The sequence below is a fragment of the Dermacentor silvarum genome, chromosome 11, assembly GCF_013339745.2.
Source record: "Dermacentor silvarum isolate Dsil-2018 chromosome 11, BIME_Dsil_1.4, whole genome shotgun sequence".
Classification (NCBI taxonomy): Eukaryota; Metazoa; Arthropoda; class Arachnida; order Ixodida; family Ixodidae; genus Dermacentor; species Dermacentor silvarum.
This window is the reverse complement of record NC_051164.1, coordinates 7,117,125-7,129,948: the sequence shown is the minus strand read 5'-3', so window position 1 is coordinate 7,129,948 and position 12,824 is coordinate 7,117,125. Positions and strand designations below refer to the sequence as shown.

The window sequence follows — 12,824 nt, the reverse complement described above, 5'->3', positions numbered from 1 at the left end:
CCAACGCAGAAGAAAAGCACGATCAAAGACCTTACAAAACAAACATGGAAGAAATCCAGACATATACTACACGGACGTGCATAGAGTGGCAACAAATTCACAATAGTCCACAGTGATAACTGGCTCCATTCGGACCCCTTTGGCTTGCACGGAGGAGGCAGCAGCCATAGCACTGGCCTTTCAAGATGCAGAGGCAGAAGAACAATCTCCATTGGTCCTGACGTACTCCCAGGCAGTGGTCCATTCATATATAACGGGCACCATTCCACACAAAATCAACAGCATGCTAGGCACCACCCTAGAATGGCACCACGCAATAATGTAGTGCCCGGCACACTGGGCACAAGGGAAATGAGAAGGCCGACCAAACTGCTCGAGGATCCCTACGAGGAACCCCTGATCCACTTTCAAAAGATGAAGTGCCAACAGTGACGGCACATTAGGAAGGAACAAAGACAGGACAGGCGCTACTTGCAACTGTTTATTGTGGTCAAAGGTGGTTGAATATATAGCCATGGGGAGAGGGGGGACGAAAAAGGCGGAACACTGATTGTATGAATGCGCACGCGTGAGAACACTGAAGATATGCATGAAGGAAATGGCGAATCTAAAACTTATCTAAAAACACACTTTCATTTGTGTATATATTCAGAGACGGGGAGCTGACACATGTTTCCCCTCTCTTCCTAATCTGGTTGGCCTCCAACAATTCACGTGCCACAGAGTCTTTACTTTTAAACAAGATTGTAGTATCTTGAAGCCTTGCTTCACATGCTTGTTTATTTTCATTGCCGCAGGCCTTGCAATGAAGAGGCAGGTTTGAGCCATAACCATATTTCAATGAAAGCTTATGCTCCCGCAGGCGATCATTAATACATCGGCCAGTTTGGCCGACGTACTCTTTCCCACACTTCAGTGGTATACAGTATACAACTCCTTCCTCACACTTCACAAAAGGATTCGTATGTTTAATGGAACACCCTGCTTTCTTAGAGTTATCAGAACCAATCAGGCGGCACTAAGTAGCAAGTTTTCGGGGTGCGGAAAAAACCACAGGAATTTTGTATTTCACGGCGACGTGTTTAAGATTGTGCGCCACTTTGTGAGAATACGGAATCACCACTGGTTTGGCTTTCTTTTCGAATGTTTGACCTTCTTCAGTGCTTATTTTTCTTTCTTTTTTCACCTTTTTCAATAACGCCTCCGAAACTGCGCTTAAAACCGAACAAGGGAAGCCAGCCTTCCTCAATTTCAAAATCTGTTCGTCAAAGCTTCCTTGTGCCTTATGACAGCACGATTTTTTAAGGGCGGATTCGAGGCACATAGTGGCAATCGCACGTTTAACAGTCTTGGAGTGTGTAGACTCATACGGCACCAATTCCAATACGGCACCAATTCCAGCAGGAACCTTCGTCAGTAAGGGTTATGTCAAGATCTAAAAACTGCAAGCTGTTATCCTTGGCTAGTTCAAAAGTAAAATCTAAACAGCACGGCAAAGGCTTAGATTTTACTTTTGAACTAGCCAAGGATAACAGCTTGCAGTTTTTATATCTTGACATAACCCTTACTGACGAAGGTTCCTGCTGGATGTATCGACCCCGTGCCCACAAGGAATTGTTGCCGTATGAGTCTACACACTCCAAGACTGTTAAACGTGCGATTGCCACTATGTGCCTCGAATCCGCCCTTAAAAATTCGTGCTGTCATAAGGCACAAGGAAGCTTTGACGAACAGATTTTGAAATTGAGGAAGGCTGGCTTCCCTTGTTCGGTTGTAAGTGCAGTTTCGGAGGCGTTATTGAAAAAGGTGAAAAAATAAAGAAAAAGAAGCACTGAAGAAGGTCAAACATTCGAAAAGAAAGCCAAACCAATGGTGATTCCGTATTCTCACAAAGTGGCGCACAATCTTAAACACGTCGCTGTCAAATACAAAATTCCTGTGGTTTTTTCCTGCACCCCGAAAACTTGCTACTTTGTGCCGCCTGATTGGTTCTGATAACTCTAAGAAAGCAGGGTGTTCCATTAAACATACGAATCCTTTTGTGAAGTGTGAGGAAGGAGTTGTATACCGTATACCGCTGAAGTGTGGGAAAGACTACGTCGGCCAAACTGGCCGATGTATTAATGATCGCCTGCGGGAGCATAAGCTTTCATTGAAATATGGTTATGGCTCAAACTTGCCTCTTCATTGCAAGGCCTGCGGCAATGAAAATAAACAAGCATGTGAAGCAAGGCTTCAAGATATTACAATCTTGTTTAAAAGTAAAGACTCTGTGGCACGTGAATTGTTGGAGGCCAACCAGATTAGGAAGAGAGGGGAAACATGTGTCAGCTCCCCGTCTCTGAATATATACACAAATGAAAGTGTGTTTTTAGATAAGTTTTAGATTCGCCATTTCCTTCATGCACATCTTCAGTGTTCTCACGCGTGCGCATTCATACAATCAGTGTTCCGCCTTTTTCGTCCCCCCCTCTCCCCATGGCTATATATTCAACCACCTTTGTCCACAATAAACAGTTGCAAGTAGCGCCTGTCCTGTCTTTGTTCCTTCCTAATGTGCTGTCACTGTTGGCGCTTCATCTTTTGAAAGCTATGCACCAACTAGCCCCACAACGTGTTTTACTGGAATACCCCTGATCCACCAGCACGACATCCTCGGAGACCAAAGAGACAAAAATACAGCCACCTACACCCAGACCGTACAGGGAAACAGGCCAGGTACTGGCTCTTCTTACAAACACACATCATCATCAACCTATACTTATGTCCACTGCAGGACGAAGGCCTCTCCCTGCGATCTCCATTACCCCTGTCCTGCGCTAGCAGATTCCAACTTGCGCCTGCAAATTTCCTAACTTCATCCCCCCACCTAGTTTTCTGCCATCCTCGACTGCGCTTCCCTTTCTTGGTATCCATTTTGTAACCAATGATCCACCGGTTATCCATCCTACGCATTACATGGCCTGCCCAGTTCCATTTCCCCTCTTAATGTTAACAAGAATATCGGCTATCGCCATTTGCTCTCTGATCCACACTCTTCCCGTCTCTTTAAGATAGACCTAATCTTTTTCGTTCCTTCGCTATTTGTGTGGTCCTCCACGCATATCCATACATCCAAATACTTCACAAGATGCATACACCCTGCCACTTCCCTTGGTGGGCCAAGTCTCGTCCTGTAATGTGGATATGTAAGCAACGACTTCCAAACACTAAATTCACCCCTTAACGGCGCAAATTCCAAGCAACAGGCAGCGGGACGTTTGGCTTGCTAGCGAAAATCTAGAGAGCCAGAGAGCTCTTCTCGATCAAGCCCAGCAAGCTGCAGAGACCAATGGAGCTCTAAACTGAGGCACCCGCCCACCACCCAAGACCCTTAAGAGAAATAATTTAAGTTTACACTACTACTGCTAAAGAAAGATATTGGCTGACTTAATTCAAACTAAAATTTTCTAAATTTCTCAACTAATTCAATATATAGTGGTCGACCTATACTCATGTTGGACCTATTTTTTAGTAAATACGGTAAGCACTAACTCCACAAAGAAAGGTAGAAGTGCTAAGCTGGTAAGGTAAATATACAAAGTCTGTCCCAGAAGTTTGAGCAGTTCATGTCACTACATTCTCTGCCGCGTTTTTGCTGGCTCAGTGCACAAACTTTTGGGACAAGCCCGTAGCAATCAGTACCAGTAGCACTACCTTCTTGGCGCGTCAGCGAGTTTCTGCACCAATTGCCTGCGCACTTCTTTCAATCTTTTTTTTTCTCGTCTTCCGGCATGACACGGTTGCCCATGAAGATCCGGAGGAGGCCTGCGCAAGAAAAGCAATCACGAGTACAAAATTAATGAAAGCATCTAAACAATAATTTCCAGCATGCACAGTGCAAGTTCCCAACAATATGCCCACGGTTCAATGAAATACTTTTGCAAAGCTGCATTTTCAATAACCAAACTGCAGATTACTTTTTTCATGTTAACTCACATGCCTCAAATTCTTTCTAGAGTTTTAACATGAAATATTTCAGTAGCAGATGATCGCCACACAGTGCTTTAGCACTAGCTTCGCTTTTACTGTGGCTATTTGCATGTGCCATCTATACATGAGTAGATCAGTTCATTAGAACAGTATGTTCATATACTTTTCAAGGATGACAACTTTTGTGGTGTCACGGCTGGTCTGGCCTCAGTCCTTCCCTTGGATCGCGACTTGTTGGACAAAGTCCCGGTCACGCTTCTGTTCTTAAGCTCATCTGGCATCCAATACGTTGTGGACGCCATATGGCAGAACATAGTCAGACGTAGACCGCAACAATGTCCCCCAAGCAGCCTTTTCTATTCATTGCCCGGATCCAGCATACACCTGCAATATATAATAACACATACATAGCTTGTAGCTAACAGGTTTTATACTGGACGATATACACTATGCATTTTCTCAACTCTACTGTTTTCTGGCATTCTGGCCATTTATTAGTTGTAGTGGGCTCACCTGCATGAGCAGAACGAAATTATACAGTAAAATTTTAAAAAATCTTTTAGACAATCCCACATAAAAATCTCCCAAGCATAAATAGCAATCGCTGAATTTGTTAAATTGACAATGATCTGCAAGAATATTCACTGCTATCTATAGCTCGATGAACTCACTAACATCTACCTTGACATTGGGTAGCCGAATTTCAAATACATGTGTTGTCTGTAGGACCACTCTTTATTTTCAGGTTGATCTGTGCGGTCACTAGATGCAATATAGAAATGTGCACAAGCATTGCGTTCCAAGGACTGCATGATTACATAATTATGCCATCAACATTAATGTACACATACAGAAAAAGAAAACCTTCACACACGTCACGTCATGGCTGCATAAACGTACACTCGCCAACTGAAAAACACACGTAGCACGCCTGCCTGGCAGTCCTTGCAAGGAATTTTATAGACGATGCCGGGATATTTTTCTTTTTCGAGGCAGTCTTTGACTAGGACGAGTTGTTTTAGCTTGCTTGAAGGGATGTGGCAGATTTGTCCATCATAATCTTTGAAAATTCTTGACATTGACTCGCTCATGCCTCATGCATAGGGGAGAGCCGCCCGTTTCCTTGTTCTCATCGGCCTGATGACACGCTTTTCTTCAGTCTTTATAAACTGGCCATGGTAGCCATTACTGACCAAATCCTGCGCCACTCTCTTCAACTCAGCTCTGCGTGCATCAGTAGTCGAGCACAATCGGAATGCACGGGTGAACAGTGTAGAGGCAACAGATCGTTTGTGTCTAACGGGATGGGCCGAATCAAAGTGCAGATATTTCCCTGTGTGCGTAGGCTTCCGATAAACGCTTGTTGAAAGGCCGGATGCAGTACGCATGACTTCAACGTCAAGGAAAGCCAGGCGACCATTAACTTCTTCTTCAACGGTGAATTCTATTGTGCTTTGGAAAGAGTTCAAGTGCTGCAGAAAAGGTACGACGTCTTTGCGGCAGATAATGGAAAAACAATCGTCGACATACCGCAGGAACAATTTTGGAGCGGGCTGGAATGTCGTGAGGGCTTTACCTTCGAGGGCTTTCCAAAGCACAATAGAATTCACCGTTGAAAAAGAAGTTAATGGTCGCCTGGCTTTACTTGACGTTGGAGTCATGCGTACTGCATCCAGCCTTTCAACAAGCATTTATCAGAAGCCTACGCACACAGGGAAATATCTGCACTTTTATTCGGCCCATCCCGTTGGACACAAACGATCTGTTGCCTCTACACTGTTCACCCGTGCATTCCAATCGTGCTCGACTACTGACGCACGCAGAGCTGAGTTGAAGAGAGTAACGCAGGATTTGGTCAGCAATGGCTACCCTAGCCAGTTTATAAAGACTGAAGAAAAGCGTGCCGCTGAACCCCCATCAGGCCGATGAGAACAAGGAAACGGGCGGCTCTCCCCTATGCACGAAGCGTGAACGAGTCAATGTCAAGAATTTTCAAAGATTATGATGTACAAATCTGCCATGTCCCTTCAAGCAAGCTAAAACAACAACTCGTCCGAGTCAAAGACTGCCTCGAAAAAGAAAAATATCCCGGCATCATCTACAAAATTCCATGCCAGGACTACCAGGCGTGCTACGTAGGCGAGACGGGAAACTTTAAAAGAAGGCTACAGCAGCACCGCAATGATGTAGCCAAAGGACACACGGTTTCCAGCGCCCTAGCAGAGCATCATGAGAAGACTGGTCACAGTATTAACTGGCATTCGGCTTTCATCATCAAAAGAGAGAAGAAATTATCCCGATAGCTTCTTGAATCATTTTGCATACTACAATCTACGACTAACACAATAAACCGGACACGGGGCCCCCTCCCTGAGTTGTACGCAAGGGCCTTACGTCTTCCAACGCATATATAATAAAGATCACCATGCATTCGTTCATTGTGAACAAGGCACCCGTAGTGGATGCCAAAACGTCAATCTGTTGTTTTTGTGTTCTTCAGTTGGCGAGTGTACGTTTATTCAGCCATGTTCTTTCCTCGCCAGACAAGTTTTCGTCAAACCCTAGATTTCATCACACAAGTGACATTACCATAATAAAGGATTAGTCCACCAATTATGTTTTCTCGCGCTGTTTTGGAGACCTGCGTCACTACGAGCGCAGTGCACCATCTAACTTATAGTAGAAGTACAATTTCATTTTATATAGTTATTTCTGTGTGGCAGCAATTTTTTTATGGGCTTGGAAGACGCAGCGAAAATGGCCATCTCCACAAGCACCGAGATCGCTTTATGGCGGCTTAGTTAGAGGAGCCATCAAGCTAGTCTCGCACTGAACTGTTTCTTCATGCCCACTATCCCACTGCTGTCATTTCTGCAAACTCTTAATTTTACTACCACCAGCAAATGCAGATGATCTGCAAACACTTCTCGTACATTTGTATGCATTGAGAGCAAGCATAGTTGTGCTTTCATGGGACACTGTTCTACACAGGAAATTGTGGCAATAGTGTTAAGCAACAATAAACACAACTAAAACATTTATGTGAGACAAAAATACCAGAGCAAGCATATTACCAGGGTCAGATTTTCTACTTGGCCACTCCAGCCAATCAAAAGTGGCTGCAGTAGAGTGCTGTAAACTGACCCCTTTTCATTTATTTTGGTATGTCTGTGGTGTAGCAAGCCAATGACAACAGCACCAAAGGGGCGTCATGTGCTCGGCCACTTGCGGAAAGCAACATGCGATCATGATGCTGCATGGCACAGCTGATTGACATAAGCTGCCTGCATACATAATTTATAAGAAGCCACTGCCGGCTTAAGAAGCCTTTCCCAGAAATGCTGCCACACAGGCAAATGCGAACAGGCGAATGACGAGTGCCACGTTTGACTAGTGGATTAGGATCACATGGCAACGTCACCCAAGAACTGTCTCCTTGTCCTTGATATGTACTGTGGGCACCTTACTGACAGCATGAAGGCTGTGCTCTCCCAAGCTTGAATGGACATCGCTATTATACCAGGTGGCATGATGGACCAGCCTCAGCCACTTGACGTCTGTATCAACAAGCATTTTGAGGATGGATTGCCTGCGGAAATACTTCGCGATCTGGCCGAGTGATAAAGCGTATAAGCTAACAGCAACAGGTTGTACTAAATGCACATAACTAACACAAGTGGCGAGCTGGGTCACTGCAGCATGGACACACCATGAAGCTTGATTGCATGCTTTCAAGGAGTGCAGCATCTAAAGTGCACTAAATGGCACCAAAAATTGTCTGCTCTTTTATGCTGACAACGATAAGAAGGTAAGCAACAAGGCTAGCAGCAACAACAACACTGCATGGGCTGGGACGGGTCGTGACTAATAAATGCTGTTCGCGTTTTATGTCTGTTGCCCTAACTTGTCCGGCTTACATTCAAGAAAAACACTTTTTTCACCGGCTTCAGACCTTCAGGTGCTGGCTTAGGAGTGAGACCGGCCTAGATTTGAATAAATATGGTACTCGGCCATATCGAAAGAGCATAATGTAACCATTACACATTTCCGGGGTATATAAACCAAAAATGTCTGTCAGGAACATTGTGTGGGACATACCACACACTGGTACCTTGCAAACATGACCTGTACAATGACGCTGCAATAATACATAGGTAGTTATTTCTGCCTACACTCAAGGAACTCGGGTACAGTCAAACCTCATTAATACGTACCCGCTTAATGTGTAATTGCAGTTTAAATGTAGTCGCGAAGATTCCCCCACCCAGCCCCCATTGAACCCCATGCCTGACCGCTTAAGCCGTAGTCACTCATTTGCCATCAAATGGTTATTGCATACTATTTTCCTCCTAGTTCCACGCGCACAGGCACAAATTCGGCAAAATTTCATGCACTGAAAAATGAAAGGTGAAATCGGTTGTACAATATTGTAAAATGTAGCATTTCTCAAATTTTTAGAAGGCATTTTTTCTCTTAAAAAGGGAAACCATACGACTTATATCCTTTATGTTTGTATATACTATGTAATAATAGTTACGTGTCCATGTTTCGTTTATGTTGCTTCACAGATACATTCAAATTTGAGAAAAAGCACTCCGCATGAAAATGTAGCCTTCACCAGTTGGTCTTTGGTAGCTTTTTCTGGTAAACTGTTAGGTTCTGTTAAAAACACAATTCAGTTGCATGCTTTTGAATGGCGTGCCCACCATATCTATTTGGTCAAGAAAAAAAAGTGAAATATACAACCGGCTTCGATCTCGTGAAATTTCTGACATGACCGGGCATGAATCAATGTTAGCATGAGTAGGCGTCAGTGACATCATAAGAGCAAATGTGAAAAAGTGCAAACGGTTGTAAATCTATGATGATGAGTGCCTATAGGCTCAAATGAATGGACCTTTTTCCAATTCAGCTATGCACATGGGCATGCCCCAGCTGCATTACATGCCGCGCCGCCATTATCACAGGGCAGGTGTGCGAAGTGAGTGCGTGAACCCTTGCATGATCCGCGGCAATTTCCTGAGCTTGAGTTGCTGATCAATAATTTTTCTCGTGTTCTGGGCAAGAATATTGGTTAAAGGAAACACTTAGCTGTTTGTGGGAAAGACTGCAAGCACTTTTGTCGATGAAAAGACTCTGTGAACTAACGCTCGAGCGATAGGCGCAGCGTTTGCGACAAAACTCATGCAGGCACTTTCTGTACCGTCGATTGCACAAACCGGCGTGGAATGGTGAACATTGTACTGAAGTGGAGCGCACGGTCAAATTAAAAAAAAATACCCCATGTTATCAGTGAGTTATCACGCAATTCTTGCTGAGTGAGGTAAGCCTGCGTTCTGGTAACAGCATGATGCTGGCGCTGTGATTATTGGACTTCTCGCCTTACGACCGACTCGGAAGTCACGGCGATGTTTTAATCTACGGGTATGTATACCGCACGGATTTTACCATTGGCATAAGAATGTGCTACCGCATGCAAGCGGAAATAGCTGTACGGTTACATGGGGCCAAACGAAAAGAACAATCTCGCCACACAGCCGATCAGAATGCATCGTTCGAGGCCAAAGCGACACACGCGTGGTGCCGCATTATGCAAAACTCGCGAGTCTTACTTTTTGCAGGCAAATGAAGCTTTATGCACCTGACAAAACAACGTGTTGCGTCCACTTACATTCTGCTTAGCCCCCCGTACTGTGTTGCGTTCAATTAGTCCCCAGTACCATGCCATATACGATACATATCTCGATATAAAACAACACTTGCCCTGCAGTGCACTCGCAGTATGTGTGCAGAAGTTTTGCATGTTGTTTGTTCATCATGGTGAGCTGCTTGCATGCCCGCTCTTGAGGGCAAGCTCGTACGCACGTGCATGCGTCTGTTGACCGCCTCCTTCAAGTCGAGCCACTCAAAACGATGGTCGAGTTTATCCTGAAGAAAGTCCTGCCACGGCGCGTTTCACGCTCACACATGCCTTCGCCAGTTGAGTCAAAGTACTGACCAAGCTGCTGAAGAACAAAAGCCGGCGCATCTCTCAAATCTTGGTTACAAATGGCCTGCACATCGCATCAGCATGCTGCCATTGCATCAGTAAATGTAAAATGTGTTATTGCTACATGTGAGCAAATACATGCGCGCTAGAGCAGGACAATGAGAAGCTGCTTCAGCAACACAAGCGACAGAAGAAAAAAAAAGCAGGGACAGCCGTCGCAAGAGACTGCTTGGTCAAACGCTACCATGCTTTGCGTAGAGGCGAGAAGCGGTGGGAGCGTGTGTGTGTTGCCCGTCAAATTTAGTTGAAGTGATGGCCGCTAGAGGGGTCGCTTACTGGAAAAAGGTCCATTTGTAAGGTAGTGGCGGTGAGTAAGCACTGCTGAGCGTGGACGAATATCAGTGAGTGTGAAGTACTGCACAACTAGAAAAAATTGGTGCTTGAAACTGAACAGTGCTGTACAAAAAATGTACTCTTACCATGCTCCTGTGACAAAGGTGCCATAGAGGCCATGGCAGTTATAATTCCTGTAAAAATTACACAATAAGATGAACACAGACATGGAAGTGCAATTTGAAGTCATAGAAAGCCACACACAAATGTCTTCATGCACAAATATGCACTACATTGTGTCCACTGCAGAGCTCACTTCCTTTGCAAAAAGATGCAATGCTCTTGTAAGGCCTTCAACAAGCCTTAAGTATAAACCGCATGCACGCGATCTTGCACGCAACAGCGACAAGTGACATGACGGAGATGGCTGTCGCATTCGCTCGTCGCCTACAAGTCGTACCACACGCGAGCGATGACTTTGAGCGCTGTTTCCCCGGTGTTGCTGGTATGAGGGCAGCAAATACGCGCCGTAACTGGTGTGACGCATGCTCTATTAGTTTAACTTGATATGTTTTACTGTAAAGAGCACCATAAATATTTCTTAAGGTCTTGCACTAGGTTCTTTGTGCGTATCAAAATTGAGTCATTCGCTTGTTCCGTGCGACAATCAGTTGTACTTGACTGATGTACATCCTGTTCTGGCTTCGCGCTATTGGCTAGTCGCTCATAGAAAGTCGTTCCGGCGACGAGTTGTAGATTACCAGAACCAAGCGATCAAGCGACAAGAACGAGTGATCAGTTTGCGCGACGGCTTGTTCCGTCGCTCGTCGCCGTCGCGCACAAAATCGCTCGCATGCGGTTTGGGCTTGGGTAAAAAATACTAGCATGTAGCGCCATTTTTTTATATAGAGCACAGCCACATGACACAAATCAGTAACAACATATAAATCTAAAATCTTGTCAACTTTCAGTTGCCATACCTTTGGTGCTCTTGCCCTTTTCTAAGGACAGATTTCTGAGCCTTTTCGACGTGTGCAGCACCATTTCTTCAGTTTCTGCATTGCATTTAACAAGGCATTACAAAGCTGACACTGCCGACAGGCAGCAATGTTAGGTGATAAACATTCAAGTGTCATAATAACAAATCAGGCCAGAATATCAGTTTCTCTGGTCTCCCCCTGGCATTACTCTCGTTTCATCCTTTCATGAATGCAAAGCATTTGCAAGCGTGACTCCCACGTCCACTACACGACAGATACCCGTTCATGCAGCAGACAGGTTCTCATGTGGCATATGTTTTTCCATCAGACTAAATATGGAGCCGCTTAACATTTACGCCCAAAATTATGTGTCCAAAACCAAAATTCTGCTGCTAACTGCCAAAAAGCACACATTTGCGCCGATGGCCCCTCCTGCGAAGCAGTGTCTACCTTGAGCGTCCGCGGCAGTGCGTGCTGCACCCCCTCCCCATTTCATAACGCCGACCCTTCCAGACATATCGCAGACTGCCCGAGACTCTAATCAAAGGAGAGATACGTCTCGAGCAGCCAGGCCTAAACCCCAAAGTCACGCTACGAGATTGCGCCGGACATTTGCTTACTGCACAATGAGCGGGACAAAGCACATGCCGGTGAAGATTAAATCGTTCGAAATGTTAGTCGTATAAACATTTAAGGTGTGTTATTAACGAATGAGTAGAACTTACCAGCCATGTGCAGCACTCTGTCGCATCGCCGTTCCACCACACGTCGTAGAGGACAATTGGATCGAAATCCACGACCATTCTCTGGGTTAAAGTTTTGCACTGCGGTGTGCCTGACAACCGCAGTGGTCATGTCCACTTCATATTCAACGAATACAAGCATCTCGAGCTTAACACAGTGCAACGCAGTCGTTCTCGCTTAGATGACAGCTGTGGCTATGGCCGTAGATTCTATGGATGCGGATTGGCATGCGACTTCGACTGCCACCACTGCATCACCCAAACCAAACCAAACAGAAAAGAAAAATACTACTAAAGCAATGCCGTACAACAGTAGTGGGTGGAAGCATAGAGCAAGATAAAAAAAACTTTTTTTTTTCAAGTTGTTTCCTTCCTCCATGGGTGGAAGGTACAAAGTTGTACAGTTGTACAGATAAGAAAGTGTTGAGAACTGCATCAGGCTTAAGCATTCTTAAAATGACATCCCAACTCATGAGAGTAATTATGAATTCGACATCGATCGTTTGTGTGTTTTGTATACGTGGTCAATGAACACGATTGTTGGCGTTCATTCATTTTGCCCACCGGGTCATGTAGAGTGGCATGATCAGATTTCTCTGAGCGCAATAAAAAAATTTTCAGCGCACGCAAACTCGCACAACACAGACACAGATGCACATGCGCGCGGGCCGCGATTTTGTAGCGATTCCGTCTCCGATGATATTCCTTGTTGCACTTTTCGCGCTTTGTCAGGGTCAGAGCGACGCCCCGCCCGCGTTATCAAAGCGATCAGGGCCGCGATTTTGTATCAAGGCATTATGACTTATT

The 12,824-nt window shown here is 45.0% G+C and overlaps 1 long non-coding RNA gene across 4 annotated transcripts in view; it reads right to left on the bottom strand.

Moving 5' to 3' along the window:
- Window positions 1–3,693: 3,693 nt before the first annotated feature.
- The window catches only part of LOC125941381 (uncharacterized), a 12,499-nt gene continuing 3,368 nt past the window's right edge, over window positions 3,694–12,824 (bottom strand). The window contains exons 1-5 of one of the 4 annotated variants that reach the window (XR_007464216.1): window positions 12,000–12,074; window positions 11,275–11,349; window positions 10,441–10,488; window positions 4,136–4,356; window positions 3,694–3,807 (exon numbers count right to left, since the gene is read on the bottom strand). This is a non-coding gene — a long non-coding RNA (uncharacterized LOC125941381). Of the gene's footprint in view, window positions 3,808–4,135; window positions 4,357–10,440; window positions 10,489–11,274; window positions 11,350–11,999; window positions 12,075–12,824 lie in introns of those variants that run through there. The other 3 variants (XR_007464218.1, XR_007464217.1, XR_007464215.1) reach the window with 3 other exon arrangements.